Source organism: Erpetoichthys calabaricus, chromosome 13 (assembly GCF_900747795.2).
Source record: "Erpetoichthys calabaricus chromosome 13, fErpCal1.3, whole genome shotgun sequence".
NCBI lineage: Eukaryota > Metazoa > Chordata > Cladistia > Polypteriformes > Polypteridae > Erpetoichthys > Erpetoichthys calabaricus.
The window spans coordinates 53,970,207-53,994,576 of record NC_041406.2 but is presented as its reverse complement, the minus strand read 5'-3'; positions in this window follow the sequence as shown (position 1 = coordinate 53,994,576).

The following is a 24,370-nucleotide window of genomic DNA, read 5'->3' as shown; positions in this document are numbered from 1 at the left end:
CTGGATGTCAGTTTTGTTTTTCCTAAAGTCAATAACAAGCTCCTTTGTTTTTTTGTTGTTGAGGAGCAGGTTATTGACTGTGCACCACTCTGACAGTCGCTCCACCTCGTCCCTGTATGCTAGCTCACCCTCCTTGCCCGAGATGAGTCCGACCACCGTCGTGTCATCCGCAAACTTTATAATCTTGTTGCTATGGTGAGTGGGGACACAGTCATATGTGTAGAGGGTGTAGAGGAGCGGGCTGAGCACACAACCCTGCGGCGTCCCAGTGTTGAGGCTGAGAGCAGTGGATGTGTGGAGACCCAGCCTGACCCTCTGGGAGCGACCCGACAGGAAGTCCAGTATCCAACTGCAGGTGAGTGATGGAAGTCCCAGATCTGCCAGTTTGGACACCAGTCGTTGTGGGAGGATGGTGTTAAACGCCGAGCTGAAGTCTACAAAGAGCAGTCTGGCGTAACTCCCCTGCTGCTCCAGGTGGGTCAGGGCAGCATGAAGGGCTGTGGCCACAGCATCCTCCATGGATCTCTTTGCTTTGTAAGCAAATTGAAATGGGTCCAGGTCTGCTGGCAGGCAGGCGATGATATGACTCCGCACCAGTTTCTCAAAGCACTTCATGATGACAGATGTGAGTGCCACTGGGCGGAAATCATTCAGACTGTTCGTGTTGGATTTTTTCGGCAGCGGAACAATGATTGAGGACTTGAGGCAGGATGGGACAGTGGCCTGGGACAGGGACTGGTTGAAAATCCTGGTGAAGATTCCGGCCAGTTGATCTGCACAGTCTTTCAGCACCCGTCCAGCCACACCGTCGGGTCCTGCAGCCTTCCTCGGGTTCACTTTCCTCATCACCCGCCTCACCTCACACTCTTCCACTGTGAGTATATTGCTGTTGTGAACAGGCTGTTGTGATGGAGCTGCTGTTGGTGTCGCCTCAAAGCGGGCAAAGAAGATGTTCAGCTCCTCTGCCAGAGAAGCATCTCCCTCAGCGGCCAAGGAGTTGCTGGATTTGTAGCCGGTGATGTGCTGGACACCCTGCCACACCTGCCTGGTGTTGTTACTCCTCAGATGATCTTCTATCCTCCTTCTGTATGCTGCCTTGGCCTCTCAGATGCCTCTCTTCAGGTTCGCTCTGGCTACACTGTAAAGAGCCCCATCCCCAGACCTGAAAGCAGTATTCCTAGCTTTCAGCAGACTCTGGACATCCCTCGTCATCCAGGGCTTCCTGTTAGGATAAATCCTTATGTGTCTGTCCTTGGTGACGTTGTCCATGCAGAACCTGATGTAATCCAGGACTGCCGTAGTGTGGTACTCCAAGTCTTGGTGATAGAAAACCTCCCAATCGGTTCTCTGGAAGCAGTCCTGCAACTGTTGGGAGGCCTCCTCGGGCCATATGGTAACAGTCCTGGTCATAATGGGAGCTTGTTTCCTGAGGGGAGTATATGCAGGGATTAGAAGCAGAGATGTATGATCAGACTGGCCAAGGTGTGCTAGGGGTTTAGCCCTATAGGCCTGTCTGATGTTTGTGTACAACTTGTCAAGTGTTTTTACTCCCCTGGTTGCACACTTTATGTGTTGATGGAATTGAGGGAGAACTGCTTTCAGATCTGCATGATTAAAGTCCCCAGAAATGATGTGAACAGCCTCAGGATACTTGCTCTGTTTACTGCTGATGGTGTCATGCAAAAGCCCCAGAGCCGAGTTAGCATTAGCATCTGGTGCTATGTACACAGCAGTTAGCAGTATAGCATTGAATTCACGGGGGAGGTATATGGGTCTGCATTTAATTGTCATAAACTCCACGTCTGGAGAGCAGTCTGGTGACTATGGTGGAATTTGTGCACCAGCTATTGTTCACATAAATGCACAGCCCCCCTCCTCTCTTCTTACCGGAGCGCTCTGTCCTGTCTTGTCTGTGTGCTGTGTGGCCTGCTATCTCGATCGACGTGTCCGGTATGAGTGGATTAAGCCACGTCTCCATCATCAACAGGATGCAGCAGTCCCTGATGATCTTTTCTGTTGCAATCCGCAGCTGCCACTCGTCCAGTTTGTTTGCCAGCGACCTCACATTTGAGGAGAAAATGCTTGGAAGCGGTGGTTTGTGTGGCTGCTTCCTTAGCCTCACTAGCACGCCGCCTCGGCACCCCGTCTTTTGTTTACGTTCTTTGCGCTGCCGCCGGCTCCTCGAAGCTGGGATTGTAATCCACGGAGAGCCCGGTGTTCGTGCGATGTCGTCCGGAATGTTGTGGACGCGGAGAAACTCAGAGGTCGAGCAACTCTTGCTCCGTAAACCGATAGATAAAATATCCTGCCGGCTATACGTGTATTTATCCAGGCAGGGTGGAAAAAACACAATCTGAGTCGGAGAGCACACAGCTGCAGCGTCTAAGCGCGCCGCCATATTATGTGCAAAGCATACAATTATTCAACTCAAAATTATATATCGAGCTCATCTGTCTCACTTGAAATTGTCCAAAATGTTTCCAGGGCAAATTCCAACCTGCGAATGCTGCAATCAAGTTCTGGCCTCACTGGGTCACATGTTCTGGAACAGCACCAAACTAACATCATTCTAGACAAAGATTTTTAAGTGCCTCTCAGACAGCCTTGGTGTCACAATCCCTCCTAACCCATTAACAGGTGTGTTTGGTGTTCTTCCAGATGGGCTTAAAGTGGTGAAGGACAAACAAACTGTGATTGCCTTCACTAAACTATTGGCACGCAGACTTATTTTGCTAAACTGGAAGAATCCTAACTCTCCTCTTTTAGGTCAGTGGGTAACTGATGTTTTATGTTATTTATAATTGGAAAAAATCAAATTCTCACTTAGAGGATTTGTGCAGAACTTTTTCAAAACGTGGCAGGATCTAATCAATAACATTTTAGATTAAGCTCTTAAAGCACTGAGGAAGCAGATTCTCTTCCCGTTTCTTTTTCTTCTCCATTTATCTTTATCTGCCTATTAAACTCATCAATTTATTTATTTTTACTATTTTTAAGTTTTAGTCCGTTGCCCATGCTCTCTTTCTCAGTTGTGGGGGTTGATTTGTTTTCAATCCTATTTTTTGTAAAAAAAAATGATCTATTTGTATGAAATGATTACAATAAAATCAATAAAATTAAAAAAAAAAAGAACTGACTTTAAAACACCACTAATAGTTTATAAAGCCTTACATAATCATGCTCCATCCTATATTTTGGAATGCCTGTCCCCCTACACTCCAAGTTGTAACCTTAGATCTTCTAATGGGAGTCTGCTTACAATTCCAAGAGCCAAACTTAAAATAAATAGTGAGACATCCTTTTTCTGTTATGCACCTAAAATCTGGAATACTTTACCTATATAAATTTACCAGGCTAATAACGTAGGATATTTTTAAAAAACTGCTAAAAACCCATTATTTTAAGTTGGCTTTCTCATAACTTCATTTTAGTTGTATTCCTTATAGACTAAATGGGCATAAAATTATCACATTCCTCTAGGATCCGCCATTTTTACTAATCTCTACTTTCTCTGCTGTCTTCTCCGGGTTCTTCTGTGCCACCACCTCCTGATCAAGGCACCATGCAGCCACCTGTGATGATGGCATGAAGGTGGGGGCCTCAGCTGTCCATGAGACCAACTTCATCAAATTCTCTCATATGAGGACTGAAAACAAAAAGGACTGATTTAGGAATATCTACTGTATGTTAGGTTGAAAGCCCAGTGGGGGCTGTGCAGTCATTTTGGCCTTGGAACCCCTGCAGATTTTTTTTCTCCAGCCTAACTGGAGCTTTTTTTGTTTGGTTTTTCAATCCTCCTGGCCATCTGACTCTTATGTCTGAACTCATCCTTAGAGACTTGCATCATGACATTGTCTTCTACTTGATATTTATTTTTTAAGATTGTATAGATTTAGGGCGGCATAGTATCGCAGTGGTAGCGCTGCTGCCTCACAGTAAGGAGACCCGTGTTCGCTTCCCTAATCATCCCTGCGTGGAGTTTGCACGTTCTCCCCATGTCTGTGTGGGTTTCCTCCGGGTGCTCCAGTTTCCTCCCACAGTCCAAAGACATGCAGGTTAGGTGGATTGGCGATTCTAAATTGTCCCTAGTGTGTGCTGGGTGTGTGGGTGTGTGTGTCCTGCGGTGGGTTGGCGCCCTGCCCGGGATTGGTTCCTGACTTGCGCCCTGTATTGGCTGGGATTGGCTCCAGCAGACCCCTGTGACCCTGTGTTCGGATTCAGCGGGTTGGAAAATGGATGGATGGATGGATGTCCCTTTGTCAGTTTGCATCTCCTTAGGATGTACATCAGAAAATGGGTTAATGAGGGTTTACTGAAAATGGGGAATTACACCTTTAAGGGGAAAACACAGCACGGACAGAATGGTTGGGATGAAGATGATTTAACCCGGAAAAGAAGAGGGAGAGAGAGAGATATCGAGCTGTGGAGCAAGAAGAAGCAGCATATTAGCACCAAGAATCTACCTGCGTGCCACCTGCTGGAGGAAGGTTTTATTTTACTCGGGATACAAGGGAGATGCATCTCTGAAGACAAACTTTTTTGTGGTTTCACTGGAGCGATTGACCTTCGGGACGGGTAGGACAGAACAATTATGTTATTGGCATCGGCTGCTGGTGTACTCCATTGGGTTTCCAGCATTTCACCGTGCTCTTGAACCATAAAGATAGTGATCCAATTTGGTGGAACCAGGTTATCTCAGGCAAGAGCATCTCACACCCTAATCTGTGAAAGTTTGTCTTTGATTCTTGTTATGTAGTTCATAGAAACCGTGGTCTGCCAGACAGATAGTCCATTATCCAGGACACCATAGAATCATCCACCTGCATATCTCTGAGTTTACTCCTTAACAGAGATGGCAAGATGGTATTGAAGGCGCAGGCGAAATTAAAAAACGTAATCCTCACAATGCTGCCAGTTTTGTCCAGGGCGAGAATAAACCTTGTAGAGCAGACAGATAATTGCATCTTCCACTCCAATCTTTGTCTGATAGGCAAACTGCAGTGGGTCCAGCTGGTCTAACACAAGAGGGCTCCTATAGTCCTGGACCAATCTCTCAGACATGTTCATGATGTGAGACGTAAGTGCCACTGGTCTGTAGTCATTAAGTGAAAAAGTGCCTGCCTTGGAACAGGAGCAATGCAGGATGTTTTCCACAGCAGTGACACTTTCTGAAGCCTTAGGGAAAAAACTGAACAGGTGACAGAGGACAGCACAAACTTTGAGGACTGACTCCATCTGATGCTGTGGCTTTTCTTATGTGTAGCCTCCTCAGCAGTCTCCTCACTTGTTCTTTAGTTATGGACGGTCCACACTTATGGTCAAGGAGGACTTGGCATTGACCAGTCCAGTTGATGTGGTAGGAGTTGTTGATGTAGTATGGATGGTGTGGGGAGGCTGGTCATTGGAAGAAGATGGCAGTGGGAGGGGAATTGTTTTTAAAAATTGGTTCAGGGCGTTAGCTTTGTCCACATCCCCTTTTTGATTTTTTTAAACTTTATAGATACATTTATTGTATCAAATTCTTAAGCTACCAAAACAATTGGCAAATAACAATCATTTGTTTTATAAATTGTATAAATCTTTTTTTTCCCTTCCTTTTTGGTAAACTAATAATAATTATAAGTACTACAAAACAGTCCCCCATCTACAAGTCCCTCACTCCAGTTATAGACCAGTTAAAAATAAGTATATAGATTCTAAATAAATTCACCACCACTCCCCTTATACATCCCATATTCTTCACATAAATTCACCACATTTTCAGCAGTTTGGTAGTTAATAAATACTAACAAAAAATAATGAAGCCTTCCCCAACAGAGCACTTCACTCTTCTAACTTCACTTGTAAATCACAAATATCAGTTGTGATAAGCTGCCCGGACACAGACAGACGGACACCATGTTAAAGTCCACCACACGTTTATTATACATAATCACAGTCCAATAAAGTGCACAACCCAGTGCCTCAAGCACCAAACTCCCCTAAAGTCAGTCTCTGCCTGCTCTTCAGGCTGCCTCCACTCTCCTGCACACAAACCTTGTCCACTCCTCACCCGACTCCAGTCCTCCTTTGCAGGGAGGCAGCCCCTTTTATAAGTACCCGGATGGGCTCCAGGTGATCCCCAACACTCCCTAGACACTCCCCTGTGTGGCGGAAGTGCCGGCTGTGTTCCCAGAAGCCCTCCGGGTATTCCCAGTCTTCTTCCCCCCAGCACTTCCTGGTGTGGCGGAAGTGTTGGGGTTCCGGGTCCTTCAGGCATGGGGATGCCCCCATTGGTGGAGACCATGGGCCCCTACAGGGTTGGGCTTCCAAGCCCTGCACCCGTGGCCCCCAAAGGAACCAGGGCGGTCACCCCCTCGTGGTCTGGAGGAGGCATGCACCCTCCTCCTGTCTTCCAGGGCGTCCCGGCTGGGTGCCACCCCCAGCCGCGTGCCACACAGTCTATAACACATATACAGTATTCAAGTTTTAGTCTGCTCTTTACTAGAATGTACTCCCCTTTTAGCACCCGAGCCCCAGACTGCCTGAGTCCCGTAATTAAACCCAGTCCATTCCAAACATCTTTTGTGTTATTCTGAGTGAGTTTGTTTACTATTTTAACTTTTTAAGCGTCAGTGTCGTTCACTCAGCTTTTTCTTCAGCACTTCCCTTCAAAGCCTTTTTCTCACCAGATTAGCTCCATGGTGAGTTGCTTTCTAGACAACAAGCCCTGGATTGCTGCCTTTGGGGGTACCACAGTGGTGTCACAGAAGGTTAATACCGCCTGTGATGCAGTGACTGAGTCCTTCAGAATCGTCCCCATGTGACTCGCACTTCATTTCCCAGTCTGTCTTTTGGAAGCAGCCATTCAGAGCCATTTCAGCCTCTGGGCTCCACTTCCTCCATATCCAGCTGGATTGGTGTTCTGTGTACACAAATTATTGTATTGAATTTGGAGATTCCAAATAGGGTCAGAGCAGAGCATTTCCGTTACATTAGTGAATGCTTCATCGGCTTTAGGTTACGACTTCTTTGAAACTTGGTGAATTGCTAATTAGATTTATAGATTGTCAGCAGTCATCATAGGTCATTAATGCTGTTGCTTAGCTTGTAGATAAGTCATCTCACTTTTTCATATACATATAGTTTTAGATAGCAAGAGTATGAAGATTGCCACGTCTACTATATTACTTATTTGTTTATTCCAGATTTGTATGAACAAGTGCTTCCTACAGATTTTCTTTTGAATGATCCTTGCATCTGTGATTTACTATTTAATCGAGGTCACGTTTATCAGTTCCTTTGAAAATTTAGAGGACCTGGATTACTTCCCTGTATAACATATCCCAGTCAAGACTAAAGAGTTTTAATTCTTTTGCTTGCCATTGTAGGAGTTGCTGCTTTTCTTTGCACAACTTCTATCGTAAGTAATCCCCTGACAGTCATATAACCTATGTATTTGGGACCTTGCTTACTCCAAATATACAGTACATTTTGTTAACTAAGCTGTATGTTGAACAGTACATTTTCATTTGATTTAAGCTAATGGTAATGGAAATGTGCCATCATGGATGAGAAAGGGTTTCTCCTCCTGTGCTTCTCCTATCTACCATATCTGCCAGCAATAGTGTGTATTTTTAAGGTCAGCAAACTAATTAAAATAATTTCCCATTTTTAGTCTTTTTGATGGAATTCAGACATAGACCTTTGTGTTTTTTATTACTTTACTTGATCTAATTAGTTCATGAATGCAACTGGTGTCAGAAATATAACCCTTGTGCATATTTGCAATCATGTGATATAAAGTTTCTTCCTTTAAGATACAGAAACACAAAGCAGTGTCAGAGCAGATTGGGGGAATTTAAAAAATGAAAACTATTTATGTGTTCTACTTGGAAGACATGATAGCTGAATGCACTTATTTGTGTTTGCAGTCTACTTCTCAGCTCTGGTAACTGTGTAAGGTATTATTAAGTTGGTGACATGTTTATTTCATGTCAGTCTTCATTCACATTTTGACTTCCTTTAAGTCATATCCATCCACTCATTTACTCAACCTGATTAACCTAATTGTAAGGTTGCAGGGTCACAGTATAAGTAGATAGATAGATAGATAGATAGATAGATAGATAGATAGATAGATAGATAGATAGATAGATAGATAGATAGATAGATAGATAGATAGATAGATAGATAGATAGATAGATAGATAGATAGATAGATAGATAGATAGATAGTGTCACACACGTGCATGGGAGGCAGTCTAAGGGCTTAACTAGCCGTAAGATGCAGAGCCAGGGGTAGATGAACGATACTAATGCTGTTTCTCCCTCTTCCACAGACCACCCAGCTAAGACTCCACTCATGTTCGCTGCTACATCACGCCTTCCAACAGATATCACTTTCACCCAAGATCCCACCCTTTCTTGTCCTTCACCTGCAAAACCCTAAGCCTTCACTCTTTACAAAAGATAGAACTTTATTTGTCCCCAGGAGGAAATGTGTTTTTTTTACAGAAAGTGTTTAAAAATATGGAGCTTCTGTAAAATCTTCAAATCAATGACAAAACACTCCCAACCACACTTACAAATCCACTATCCAGTACGCAGAATCCCAAAACAAGAGCAATAACTCCACAAAAACCAGAAAAATCAAAGCAGTATTCACAACTGTGACCTTTTCTCCACCAACCTCAATGACACCCATCTGGGATCGTCTCCTCAATCTCAACAGATAAGGGTGTCAGCAGGCCCACAGTGGTGTCATCATAGCAGTCCTGCCTTTTGAAGCTCCATCTACAAAACATAAAGAATATATTCAAAGAGCTTTAAATACGCAATACATAAAAACTAAATAGCATAACAATATCAATAAAAAATTGCATAAAAATAAGAAACACATAGAAATAATACTTCAGAAATGTTAAAGATAATAATAAAATTGAAAATAAATATAAGCCAGGGAACACACCCTGGCTGTAACATTAACATCCCCTGTTCTGACCTGAGCCTGAGACTGAAAGCCTGCTTCCTGAGTTTGGGATGAGGCCATTTTGCTGCTAGGCCTCACTGGAGCCATGAATCTGACTTTTTTGGCGTCTCGCCCTTTTTTGAGGTTTGTGAACTGGCAACTAATTTATTTACTTAGAGCTATCTTATATAAGGGAGGCTGTCTGACCTTAACTTAATCGGTGTACGTTCAATAAAGAGTTTGGCATATACTGCGCTGGTAGCCTGAATGTCATTAAGTGCAAAAAACCCATAAAACAAACCAATTCAACTGAGCCATTTAGCACAGCAGGAACTTATGAAATTGTAGAGTAATACTTCAAATGTGCACACAGACCTACAAAGGACACACAAATCATGTGCTTTTAATGTGATCACATGAGAAGTGAAAATGGTCATTAAAGAAAATCATACTTCTAAATACTAGACACTAACCACAGGAAGAATAAACAGAGATGAAAATGAACGTCGGCACAAAATACTTTCCTGATAAGTTTCTCGTGACAGAGCTCAGCAGCACTCTGCTGATGTAGACAGCTTGTGTTCTTTATTTTGTGGTTTAAAGGGTGGCACTGCAGAAAGAAGAAGAGGAAGGAGGAAGAAGAGCTCAAGTTCCTCAGTCCAGGGCACTTTCACCAGCGTGTAAAAGCACAGCTACTTACTCAGTGAGAGGCTCCAGTTTCCAGAGTATTAATTTAGCTTTCGCTGTGGTGCAAGATTTCCTGAAAACGAAGCACTTTTACAAATTCTCCATATTATTTATTTGTTCTATAGCTGATGAAAAGTTTTGATTTCATAAATAAAGACCGCAGGAACGTTGCCAGAAAAGAGAAAAGAGAAAGAAGAATTCTGATGGTTCGTGTGAAAGTCAGTTACTAAAAAAAGAAATAAAGTGGTGACAACTGATGTTACAGTATAAACGCAGAGCTTTTACAACCTCTAAATTATAGTTAAGAACATTATAGCAATCGGGGATTCAAGATGGAGAATGGTCTTGAGAGGTAAAGATGCCATCAGCTGCCCATAGTTGGTGTAAATGCCACATGGGTTGGATGGGCATCCCAACCACAAATGAGGATGGCTCCTTACCTGGATGGGAGGCTCCAAGCAGGCAGATAGGCATCCAGGCCAAGAGAGAGGAAAGAGCCAGACCCAGAAGAGATGACCAGAAGGGATGGATGGACAGCCCATCATTTATAAAAGACACTGCAGGGGATATGTTGTTGCCCCAGGACACAAGATGGCAGCAGCCCTCTCTATCGGCCCCCATTTGGGAACCAGCAGGGAATGCTGGGAGATGTAGTCCGGAAACACATCCCTACTGAGGACCATGGGACTAGGTAGATTTGATAAAGACTGGAGTGGATGAATCAATTGTATAGTACATGTCATCCTATCACCATTTGTTCTTTAACTCATTTTTGCCTTTCATTTGAAATATGAAATCTGAACCCAAACTAAATACTAGTATGCAACATTGTGAATACTTCTTCATTCATCCATTCACTTTCCTTCCCACTATCTGGTTCAAGTTTGTGAGAAGACAAAGACTATCTGGGCAGCGCTGGACACAAGGCAGGAAAAAGCCCTGGATGGGACACCAGTCCACCAGAACCACAATATGTTCCTACAAATGGCTGTCAAAATGATTTAAATGACTGTTCACTGTCCAGTCCGAAGCCATCTGTACAGATTTGTATTTATTCTCTTTGTTATGTATTGGTGTACAGTCCAATGTGTTTTGAAATTAAGAAGAATAACTGTGTTTGGAATTTCAGAACAGCATATCTCACATGCTCTTTTCTGTATTTATTAATCTTCTTGCATCAAAGACATGAGATGGGGTCAGACTGGTTGTTCCAGAGCTGCTGATTTCTTTTCTTTATACTTAGTCATAAACCACACTTCATGCCAACCACATAGCTTATGAGTTTGTCACATGCCACTATGCCCTTGGCTAAAAAGAAAAAAGCTGAGTCATTTACACTGCATCGGGTGTTTATCAGACTCATTTCATTATTAACCGTACTCCTAATGCGCAGGCTCAGTGCTTAATAACGGGAGCGATGACAGTTTGCAGTCCCCACCTTTGGCAAGTGACCTGGCCATTTAAAGGCCTAAAGGGTCCTCTAATGTTAATGTGAATAAAATGGTCTATTGGCTGTTCTGTTTTACAAGCTTTTCCCTTGTAATTTGCCCTCACCTTTTGAAGTGGTTGTATACCTCTATAAGAAAATGATTTCAAATTTTAACAGGAAGATAAATGTTATTTATTATAACAAACCTGGATTTTTAGGGGACTCTATTTTGTTGCATTTGTCAAATGTTCTCTCTGTTTCAACGCTCAGAAGTTACAATGCAGATTTTCACCTCCAGCATATGGTATTTTGGGTGCAAAAGCCATCAAGAAGCCCTGATATTCACTTGGACGTTGACAAGCCCCTTGTAAGCCTTTACTTGACAATTTTTGCACATGCAAAGCCCATGGAGACTGATCACAAAAGACCACAAGCGCTCTAAGCAGGTACAGAATAACAAACAAACATAACCTCTAACACCGTGGGCATCAGTGACAACAGGGGCTTCATTTTTTGAGTTGGGTCCCACTAAACAGACCAGACAAAACAAAAAATGATAGACTTGGAAAGTTCAGGTTGACACAGCAAAGAGAAAATAAAGAGTTGATCAGACAATCTATCTTACTAAACCACAGTTAATTTATGCACAGCGGACGCACCGAGGCACATGCGTACTGCCACCGTGGCGCATGCGTACTGCGCTGTGGTGCCCGCCCCAGAGTCAAACGCAGCGGCTTCCCAAAACACGGCGGCTTCCCAGAGTCAATAGATGGCGCCCAAACAACACAACCTGTACGGTCAAATGCAGAACGAAGGCGCCACACACAAAGAAACCGGTTTAGTTCAAATAGGGTTATTCAATTAAATGGAAACTTTACCGTGCCTACGACCTGTGAACTAAACCTGAGGTGAAGCGTGCATGCCAGGTTGTACAGCTGTCCGGACGTGACAGCCCACACCACCTCATATACCCTCCATGATATTTCATCACGCAGCGGCTTCCCACCGAGGCGCATATTGCGTCGTGGCGCACGCCCCACAGTCAAACGCGGCGGCTTCCCAGAGTCAGTAGGTGGCGCCCAAACAACACGACCTGTGAACTACACTTGCTCTAATCCACTATGCCAGTAATATAGATCACATAATGGTCACAAACTCAAACCCAGCGGCTTCCCCGACTCATTGGCTGGCACACGAACACCACAAACACAAACACCAAAACACAAACACAAACACCAAAACTAAACTTGCTGTGCTCCACTCTGCCAGCAGTCGGTGTCAGCAAAGGCAACAGAATCACGTCTCCACAAAACGAAACCGCTTTAGTACAGATATGCTTATTTAATTAAATGACATTTCCCCAGATGCACCCACCCTCCATGATATGTCATCCATCCAAATATCGGACAGAACAGAAACTGATTGCCATTCTTGGATTTCCGATTCACTAGCGAATCGCGGGCTTACTTGTTTTAAGAATATTGCAAAGTTAGCGTTAGTGCCAGAGTTTTCAAAAGGCTGGCTTTATTACCTTTTAGAATTTAAAGTCTCTTATCTTCAGACTTGAGACTTAAGCTTTACTTACTCTTTGTGCCTCACTGTTATCTGACCATTGCTATAACTTCTGTTCTGATTTGTTGCTTGTTCACCTCAATTTTTAAAACAGAAAAAGAGATCTGTGCTTTTCCAGGTCTGTGTGAAGTGATTCATGAAGCAACATCTAAGGAGGATTTTCTTATGAGTTTCCAGAAGGCCAAAACCACCCAAAGATTCCTTCCTAATATCCATTAATTAATATTAATTAAAAAAAGAATTGAGAATTTAGAGATAGACAATTCAAAACCACAAAATTACAGAATCAGAAAACAACAAAAAAAAAACTGGACAACAACAAACATCCAAAAGGAAAACTGAGGTGTCATTTAGCACGTTTACATGCACTTCAATAACTCGGTTATTCATAGAAACCTGATTTCTAAAATGCCATATAAACCCTAATTCTGGTTAGAGAAATCGGGCTATTGGCCTTTGAGAAACCTGGCTAACAGATGTAGATTTCTCTGTGAGTAATCTGATTATATGCCCATGTAAACCCTTGACTGGGTTACAGTTAAGGATTTTGTAGTCTGTGTATGTCTGCTACCCTCCCTCAGCCTGCGCATGTATTTGCTTCACACAGTAGCCACAGGCAGAAACGTCCACATAATACATTTCCAGAAGTCTGTGTTCAATGAAATGCATTATTCCTTCACCTGGCTGAAATAATCTGTCTCAATATTTCAGAAATCATTAAATTTATGCTAATGAGTTGAATGTACAGTGCTAAGCTCAGGAACACAATCTTGAGAGGAGTGGGTAACAGTGTGTTATAACAGTAAAGTGTGTTATATAGTCAAAGTAACAAGTAACCTAATGCATATCTTGTTGATGTAAAAACACCTGTGTTATTAGTATTCCAGCAGCACTTGTTGTGTAAGGCAAGAAGCACACGTATCAGGTCATTTCTATAACTTAATCCCACTGCCAAGCAGAAAAGAGTTTGCTGCATGAGATCTGGTAACAGTAACCTATAAAAAAATGTTCAATTTGACTAAACATATTTACAAACACAAGAAAATTATCACAGGCATCATGCTTACTTTCAAATTTATGGTGGCCAATAATGACGTGTAACTCTTTTTTGCGCAGTTGATGTCAGAGTGTTTTGACAAAAGAGAACTCCAGAAGATTACTTGTGCACATAAACACGATTTAATAATAAACCAGGTTTATGCCTTAATTGGGTTATTCACCTTAACCCAATTATGTGTGTGCATGTAAATGCACAGAGTATTCTGCCAAAATAGGAAAACAAGGAAGTTTTTAAAGAGGTGAAGTGTTAGTCAAAAGTGAGTCTGATCTTCCATCAAGCTTAATACAAAACGTAAATATCTAAGTAGAAGAATTCAAAGCAGTAAATCTATTGCCAGTAAAACTCTAACCAAAAATACACTCTCCAAAGATTGAAGCTTCTGTCTGAAAAACTAGAATATAATTGGACAACTAACTCCATCTCCATAGTCAGGAAGGCACAGCAGCATCTCCATTTCCTTCAGTGGCTGCAGAAGCAAGCCTACATCCCACCATTCTCACCATATCCTACAAGGGCACCATCAAGAGTGTTCTGACCAGCTGCCCTTTATTAAAAACATCTTTATGAAATGTTTTATCTGCAAAGCCTGCAGGGTTGTGGAGGACTGGTTCCAACCCTCTCAAGGTTTCTATGTTCCATTTCCATGTGGCAGAAGGTATAATAGCTTAAAAAAAAAAGTTCTGCAACACCTTCTACCCCTCGGCGGTCTGTACTCTAAACTCTGTGCTGTACCCCTGCCCTCAGATCTGCTCCAAGTCGTTATATGCAGTACAATTGTTACTACTGTTAATTTTATTATGAGTTATTATTTTTTTATTTATTATTATTATCTATTTAAATTCATTACTATCTATTCACTTACATATTGTTATTTATTTATCTGTTATATAGTATAGTATAGTATAGATAGATAGATAGATAGATAGATAGATAGATAGATAGATAGATAGATAGATAGATAGATAGATAGATAGATAGATAGATAGATAGATAGATAGATACTTTATTAATCCCAAGGGGAAATCCACATACTCCAGCAGCCGCATACTGATAAAGAAACAATATTAAATTAAAGAGTGATAAAAATGCAGGTAAAACAGACAATAACTTTGTATAATGTTAATGTTTAACTGGTGGAATTGAAGAGTCGCATAGTGTGGGGGAGGAACGATCTCCTCAGTCTGTCAGTGGAGCAGGACAGTGACAGCAGTCTGTTGCTGAAGCTGCTCCTCTGTCTGGAGATGATACTGTTCAGTGGATGCAGTGGATTCTCCATGACTGACAGTAGCCTGCTCAGTGCCCGTCACTCTGCCACAGATCCATGCCTACAATAGAGCCTGCCTTCCTCACCAGTTTGTCCAGGCGTGAGGCATCCTTCTTCTTTATGCTGCCTCCCCAGCCCACCACTGCGTAGAAGATGGCACTCGCCACAACCGTCTGATAGAACATCTGCAGCATCTGAAAGCGTAATAGGACGGGTAACAAAAGTTGATTGCCACAACTGAAAAGATGTAATAACTCATACATTTATAACCATAGATTACAATCAATAAAGCAATTAAACTTAAACAAATTAACAAAGAATACAAGTATAGTATAGTATAGTATAGTATAATATAGTCTAGTCTAGTCTAGTTACTAGTCTAGTTTATAAATATGTTGCCCCGCAGTCCATGGGAACATTATTTCGTGCCAATGTATGCTGCTTATTGAATTGATTGGACTATGTTTTGAAATGTACGCATGCACTTGTACTGTATATATAAGGTCTCATAATTCACACTGCATACAAAAACCAAGCCATGAAGTCCAAGGAACTCTCTGTAGACCTCTGTGATAACAATTTGGTGAGGTGTAAAACATGGTAAGGGTATAAAACCATTTCTAAGGTTTGGGTATTCCAAGGGGAACATTGACCTCAATAACTGTGAAATGGTAGAAGTTTGGAACCACCGGGACTCTTCCTAAAGTTGGCCATCCAATCAAACTAAAAAAAAAAACAGGCAAGAAGGGTCTTGGTCAGGGAAGAGACCAAGGACCCAGTGATTACTCACTCTAACGGAGTTTCAGATGTTTTCTGCTGAGATGGGAGACCTTATCAGAAGGACGACCACCTCAGCACCACTCCTTCAATCAGGCAGTTATGGTAGAGCAGATAGGCAGAAGCCACTCTTGAATAATAGGCACATGACAGTTTAAAGGACACTGAGAGCGTGAAGGAAAAAGGTTGTCTGGTCTGATGAGACAAAAATTGAACTCTTGCACAGAACTCCAAACACTATGCCTGGTGAAGACCAGGTACTAAAATCATCTGCCCAGTACTGTCTCTATGATGAAGCATGGTGGTGGCAGCATCAGTCTTTGCTGACTAATTTGATATAGTGCCTTTGGCTGTAAACTCCACCATAAAGTGCTCACACTTGCAGCCACTTGTCCATTCTTGTTTTCCAGCCTGTGCAGGGCTTAGCAGAGCCAGAGTCTGTCTGTTTGGATAGCAGAAGCCAAGGCTGAACAGGACACCTAAAATCACATCTTTAGACTGCCGTGTGAACACAGGACACTATGCAAGTACCTAAGCATGGGACTCACTATATGAAAATACGTCATTAAATAAAATGAGTTTCTTTGTTTTCTGTCATATGGCATTGGTTTGACAATGCAGCATTGTGTCCCAAATTTCCAGTGAAATGAGCTGTAGGCATTTAAGGATATGGCAGAATGGGTGTAAATTATTGTAGGAGGAGACTTTTAAAGGATGTTTCAGCTTCTTAAGAATTTCAAGTGACATGCTTTATACCCATTTAAGACCATAGCCATGTTTTATATTCTATTCCTTACATCTGATATTTTATGATGTAGGTAGGAAAATGTGCTCCATGTTATGGATTATGAGTTTTGTTTCCGGCAACACTGAGTATTCCTAATGGAGCATTAAACTGACTTGTTTCTTACTTTTAAATCCCTTTACAAGTTCTACAGCTCTGTGATGGCCAGTGCAACTATTTAGTCTGTGGTGTACTGGGCCAGTCACATCACTTCAGGAGAGACCCATCAAATTAATAGGCTTATTAAAAGGGCAGGCTCGGATATGCGGTACACTCTGGACCCCCAGGAGGTAGTAGTAAAGGAGAGAAGGAAAACAAAACTGACAGCCATTATGAACAATGCTGCACGTCCTCGTTGTAACGCACTAACACTGAGGAGTTTCAGCCAACAAATTATTCAGCAGAAGTGTCACAATATAAACTGATGGACTGATGCATGAGTGTGGGTTCCTTCATGCCTACAGCAATTTGCCTTAACAGTGCTCTCATATCTACAGCCAAATCAGAAGTGTTATTTTTGTATAGTGCTCTGTCTGAGTGCAGACAGAGTGCTGTGAACAATTCTGATAAAATAGAAGTACAGATTACACTAATTACTAAATTCAAAACTGGTACACATATAAATACAGATTTGTTAAAACACACAGAGAGTAAGGTAGAAACTGATTAAACATAAATGGAAACCAACAACATCGGTTCATGAATTAATTGATGAAATATAAGCAGTTAACAATGGAGGAAATTAAAATTGTAAAAGAGAAAGTCAAAAACAGTCCTGAAGACCTCAGCTGACTGTCCACCTACCTGCTACTGGGTTTTCTATAGTGGAGTATATGCTGGCCTTCCAATCTGATAAGAGAATCTTTCCATCCAGTGATTCTAATTCTCCTTCATCCGAGGTGACTTTTCCATACGCAGGAGAGCAACCTGGCAGTAAAGCAGTGGCACCATGAGAAACATAATAGAGTAGGATTGGTAACAGTTTTCAAATCTTGTGATACTTTTAAATATTGTGATACTTATAGTTCAGTACAAATGACTAACAAACAGAAATGCAATATGCACATCTAACCAGCAGGTCTAGTCAGGGTATGGTATTGAATGTCTTCAGCCTATCTATCTATCTATCTATCTATCTATCTATCTATCTATCTATCTATCTATCTATCTATCTATCTATCTATCTATCTATCTATCTATCTATCTATCTATCTATCTATCTATCTATCTATCTATCTATCTATCTATCTATCTATCTGTCTGGAGGTGGTCACTCTCATCATTAGCTGAATTGTCAGATCTTGGTAGGCCTGCATGTGGGTGTGTGCCCCTTACTCAAGTCCCATCCTGGGTCAGGTGCAGCCCTGTAATTGATTATATTTTTTAAGTTTTATTTTACTGGTTTTGAATCATTCATAAAATACACACACTATCAGTTATTGATAAATAGAGCATGGGAGACAGCTTAGGAAGTTCATGATGGTAATTACCTGCCGTACCAGGAGTTGGCACTGCTTCTTAATGCCTTCTCTTCTCCTCCCTCTACAGAACAAAAGCCACTCTATCTCTGTTGTCACTTATGTGTCCATCTGCCTGGACCCTCCCCTTCCTGTCCCTTGAATTCATAATCTGGGAATTGGCCATCTTGATTCAGTTCCTATTCAGAACTCCAGTCTGAAAAAACTATTTTGCATTTACTGTGTGTTTTCTTTATTTTCTCCTCTAATTACAGAGGGTCACCAAGGTGGTGTCCCAACTCTTTATCTTTTTGTCCTATTTTTCAAAGGATATACTGTAACTGAACACATAAGAAAGATATTGTTTATCCTAATTTTCTATCAACAATAAGACCTGCCCCATGTGGACCTGATGTACCAATTCCCTACTCCACCTAACAGTCTTGATTCTGTGGAAACTAACTCAGAGGGAGAAAGTACTTCAGGTCATGATGAAGAATTTGTCCCAACATAGTCAAGTAAGCGCGGCACGGTAACACAGTGGGTAGCGCTGCTGCCTCGCAGTTAGGAGACCCGGGTTCGCTTCCCGGGTCCTCCCTGTGTGGAGTTTGCATGTTCTTCCTGTGTCTGCGTGGGTTTCCTCCGGGTGCTCCGGTTTCCTCCCACAGTCCAAAGACATGCAGGTTAGGTACATTGGCGATCCTAAATTGTCCCTAGGTTTGGTGTGTGTATGTGTGTGCGTCCTGCAGTGGGTTGGCGCCCTGCCCGGGGTTTGTTTCCTGCCTTGCGCCCTGTGTTGGCTGGGATTGACTCCAGCAGACCCCCATGACCCTGTAGTTTGGATATAACAGGTTGGATAATGGATGGATGGATAGTCAAGTAATGAGCCACATCCATTCACTCAGGATGAACATAATGATTTAGTAAGACATCAAGGTCTTCTCAAAGATGCTTTAGAACTTGTGAGGTCCTAATTAAAAGATGAAAATTCATCCAGAGAATAAGAGAATAAGAATTTGCAATCCATTTAAAAAAGATGGATCCTTGGCTTACTTGGCTTAGAGAAGAATGGAGAATATTTATAGGCTTATCTAAAAGAAGCCGAAAATGCATACTTCTTCATAATGGTAATACGTACACATCAATACCTGTGGGTCATTCCATGCATATAAAAGAAACCTATGAGAACTCTGAAAATGTTCTTGAGAAAGTTAACTACAATGACCACCATTGGTTCAATTGCGCAGACCCGAATATTCTGTTTGTTTTCTAGAATCAGCAGTCAGGACCAAGACCTGTCATTGTGTTGAGAAGGAATGGCCAGCTAGAATAACACTACAGCTTGGTGGTTCCAGATAAAACACTCTTGCTACCCGTTCATTTTAAGCTTGGTTTAATGAAGCAGTTTATCAACGCACTCTCAGACGATGGAGCTTGTCTGACGTATGTGTGTGCCTGAAGTTTCTGCTTGTGTCTGAGGCTAAATTCAAAGAGGACATTTTTGCCAGAAACTGATTACTGATGCAGAATTTGATAACGCAATGAACAACCTGAAATGAGAGACTTGAATTTTTAGGTAACAATGTAAATTCAGGTTATTAAGAAATTGTGAAAAATGTACAGGTTACTTTGTAGGCACTGGGTTGCAACATGAGTTCACTTTTTGGATTCACATTTGGAATTTTTCTCTGAAAATATTGGAGCTGTGAGTGAAGAGTAGGGTGAAAGATTTCAAGGAAGTGGAATAAAAGTACCAGGGACGCTGGGATGTCAGTATTATGACGGACCACTGCTGGATGATTTATAGGGATGCACAAGAAGAAAGTGTGCAAACGATGGGCCAGCAAATGAAAAAACTAAGACGTGACAAAAACTAGAGCAGCTATATGTAAGGCAATGAATGTGTGGTGTTGTTTCTCCACATATACCCTGGAAGTTGGGAGTGTGATGGATGAGAAAGAAGATTTCTGGAGTGAGCTGGATGAAGTGATGAACAGTGTACCCAAGGGACAGAGAGTGGTGATTGGAGCGGATTTCAATGGACATGTTGGTGAAGGGAACAGAGGAGATGAGGAGGTGATGGGTAGGTATGGTGTCAAGGAGAGGAATGAACAAGGTCAGATGATAGTGGATTTTGCAAAAAGGATGGGCATGGCTGTGGTGAACACGTATTTTAAGAAGAGGGAGGGACATAGGGTGATGTACAAGAGTGGAGGAAGATGCACACAGGTAGATTACATACTATGCAGAAGAGTTGATCTGAAGGAGATTGAAGACTGCAAAGTGGTGGCAGGGGAAAGTGTAGTTAGGCAGCATAGGATGGTGGTCTGTAGGATGACGTTGGAGATCAAGAAGAGTTGAAAAAGTTGGTGGAAGTTGAAAAAGGAAGACTGCAAGGTTGAGTTTAGGGAGAAGGTAAGACAGGTACTGCATGGCAGTGAAGAGTTACCAGACAGCTGGGAAACTACAGCAGAAGTAGTAAGGTTGACAGCAAGAAGGGTGCTTGGCGTGACATCTGGACAGAGGAAGGAGAAAAAGGAAACCTGGTGGTGGAATGGGGAAGTACAGGAGATTATACAGATGAAGAGGATGGCGAAGAAGAAGTGGGATAGTCAGAGAGATGCAGAAAGTAGACAAGAGTACAAGGAGATAAGGCGTAAGTAGAAGAGAGAGGTGGAAAATGCTAAAGAAAAGGCGTATGATGAGTTGTATGAGAGGTTGGACACTAAGGAGGAAGAAAAGGACCTGTGCCGATTGGCTAGACAGAGGGACTGAGCTGGGAAAGATGTGCAGCAGGTTAGGGTGATAAAGGATAAAGATGGAAACATACTCAAAAGCGAGGAGGGTATGTTTAGAAGATGGAAAGAGTATTTTGAGAGCTGATGAATGAAGAGAATGAGAGAGAGAGAGAAGGTTGGATGATGTGGAGAGAGTGAATAAGGAAGTTGAACAGATTAGCAAGGAGGAAGTAAGGACAGGTATGAAGATGATGAAGAATGGAAAGGCAATTGGTCCAGATGACATACCTGTGGAAGCATGGAGGTGTTTAGGAGTTTAATGGAATCTTGGAAAGTGAGAGGATGCCTGAGGAGTGGAGAAGAAGTGTACTGGTACCATTTTTTAAGAATAAGTTTTAAGAGCTGTACTAACTACAGGGGGATAAAACTGATGAACCACAGCATGAAGCTATGGGAAAGAGTAGTGGAGCTAGGTTAATAAGGGAGGTGATGATTAGTGAGCAGCAGTATAGTTTCATGCCAAAAAAGAACACCATAGATGTGATGTTTGCTCTGAGGGTGTTGATAGAGAAGTATAGAGAAGGCCAGAAAGAGTTGCATTGTGTCTTTGTGGACCTGGAGAAAGCATATGACAGGGTGCCTCGAGAGGAGTTGTGGTATTGTTTGAGGAAGTCGGGAGTGACAAAGAAGTATATAAGAGTTGTACAGGATATGCATGAGGGAAGTGTGACAGTGGTGAGGTCTGCGGTAGGAGTGACGAATGCATTCAACGTGGAGGTGGGATCACATCATTGATCGGCTCTGAGCCCTTTCTTATTTGCAGTGGTGATGGACAGGTTGACAGACGAGATTAGACAGGAGTCCCCATGGCCTTTGATGTTTGTAAATGACATTGTGATCTGTAGCAAGAGTAGGGAGCAGGTCAAAGAGACACTGGAGAGGTGGAGATATGCTCTAGAGAGAAGAGGAGAGGAGAGGAATGAAGGTCAGTAGGAACAAGACAAAATACATGTGTGTGAATGAGAGGAAGGTCAGTGGAAAGGTGAGGATGCAGGAAATGGAGCTGGCGAAGGTGGATGAATTTAAATACTTTAGATCAACAGTACAGAGTAATGAGGGTTGTTGAAGAGAGGTGAAAAAGAGAGTGCAGGCAGGGTGGAATAGGTGGAGAAGAGTGTCAGGAGTGATTTGTGACAGACGGGTATCAGCGAGAGTGAAAGGGAAGGTCTACAGGACGGTAGTCAGACTAGTTTTGTTATATGGGCTGGAGTCAGTGGCACTGACCAGAAAGGAGACAGAGCTGGAGGTGGAAGAGTTAAAGATGTTAAGATGTGCATTGGGTGTGATGAGGATGGACACGATTAGAAATGAGGACCTTAGAGGGTCAGCTCAGGTTGGACAGTTGGAAGACAAAATTAGAGAGCTGAGATTGCGTTGGTTTGGACATGTGTAGAGAAGAGATGCTGGGTATATTGGGAGAAGGATGTAAAAGAGAGTGCTGCCAGACAAAAGGAAAAGAGGGAGGCCTAAGAGAAGGTTTATGGATATGGAGAGAGAGGACGTGCAGGTGAAAACAGCATAACTCAATGGAAACTTTATGACTGGGCAGAAGGTTTAAAAGAGGAAGGACAAATGTAACCGATGAAGGACGATCTGATCAACCATCAACATCACGCACACAAGTGCACACCAACATGGTGAATACCTTCATCAGAGAAGACCAACAGACTAAGTTGACCAATGCTGCTGCACATTTAGATATCAGCTATGGATCTGCACATGACTTGGGGTATTGTAAAGTTTGTGCAAGATAGATGGGTACCCAGACAACTTATTGATCTACACAAGCCAGCATCCTTCAGCGACTAAAATGTTAGTGTAAATAGCTGAAATGGGGAGTGTTTCAAAGTATTAAATGGTAAAATGTCATGCCACTCCACCTCTGGATGGGATGGGCGCCCATCACAAATAACACTCACTCATACAGGGCCGGCTGAAGGGTGCCAGTCCAACACCTTTAGAAGGAAACAGAGCTACCTGAGACAGCTACACAGACAGTGGGGAATAGCCCTCATAGGTGGGGATGTTGAACCCTGGTCTCTGGTTCCATGAGGCCCCTTCACAGACATGCCCAAGTGTGCAGCATCAGTGATTCACTCTTAAAAATAAAGGTGCCATACTGGTTCTTCAAAGCAATGCCATAGGGAAACCATTAAAAGAACTCTGCACATGAAGGTTACAGGAAGGACCTTTTAGTTTGATCCATAACAGGCTCCACAAATAGCCATGAACAGATGATATGAGATTTGTGAAACACCAACAGTTTTATGATTTTAAAAGAACTCATGCTGCATACAATAACACACCAGCTAAGTTCAGGTTTTCATGATCTGTTTGTATCCTGTACCTTACCTTACATTAAAGATTTCTATTTTGTACACATATTAGGAATCTGTACAAGGCTCAAAAAACCAACTTCATATGTAAAGAACCCTTCCCAGAATTAAATAGTTCTTTACCAAGCAATGGTTCTACAACAAACAACAAAACTCAGTTCAGTGCCATTAGGCAACCAACGAACAAGAAAACTCAGTTCAGTGCCATTAAGCAACCATTGTTTTTAAGTGTGTAGACTCTCTGCTATCATCTCATGGCTCCAGTATCCTACACCTAGTTATTGTTCTCCACCATGTCGGTGTCTCCCAAAGCATGCAGGTCAGGTTCACCAGCAAAGTGCAAACTGGCCGAGTATGAGCGTGTGTGATGGACTGGCGCCCTGTCCAGCATGCTTCCTGCTTTGTGCCCAGTGCTGCCAAGATTGGCTCCAGCCTGACACACCCCTAAACTGGATGATGCCAGGTTGAGAATGTTCTGTTCCATTCATTTACTGACTTAGCCTGATCATTTAATAAATACTTATTAGAAACAGTAATTTACTTTCATTTTATATTAGAATCTACAACATTTTCTCCAAAGTTCTTCCAAGTCTTATATAAAAAAAACTTTGTTAAACAAAACAACATGATCCTCAATTAACTGGAAGCATTAGCATTTCAAATTACATAATGAAGTTGTTTATTTTATATGAAGTTTGAAAACAGCAGAATTCGCCAAACTCTGTAACTTTGAAGTGCATTAGATCTTCACCTTTGCAATAATTTCAATAGTCTGCTTTTGAAGTCCTTAGTAAAGGTAGACCGTCTGCACTGTCCGCCCGTCCGTTTAGTGACCCTGCCGAACTGAGATGGCTAACGTGCACTGGAGCCCGCAGAGAGCAGTCGAGCTGTACGCAGATCGCTGCTTGAGCTTCAGTGCACACGCGGCCTTTTTGGAGTTGCGAGACACCGACGTGCTGCAAAAGCGGTGCAAGCGCGTACGGAATCAATAAGCGGCATTTACTGATGGAAGGCTGGCGCGATTACAAGTGAGCTTTAGGAGTATACATTGTAATGAAGCTACATTTCGCCTTTTGATTTAAGAATTGCAGATAACTTTGTTGTTCATCCAGATTTTTAAACTGACTTGGCGCCTCATCCCTTAGAAGTAGAATCGTCTTCTTTGAATCCAAATTGAGAGAAGTAAGCAACAGGTTAAGCGGATGACTCATGAGCATGAGTTAACAAGTCAAATGGTCTGTAATGAGAAATAAGACG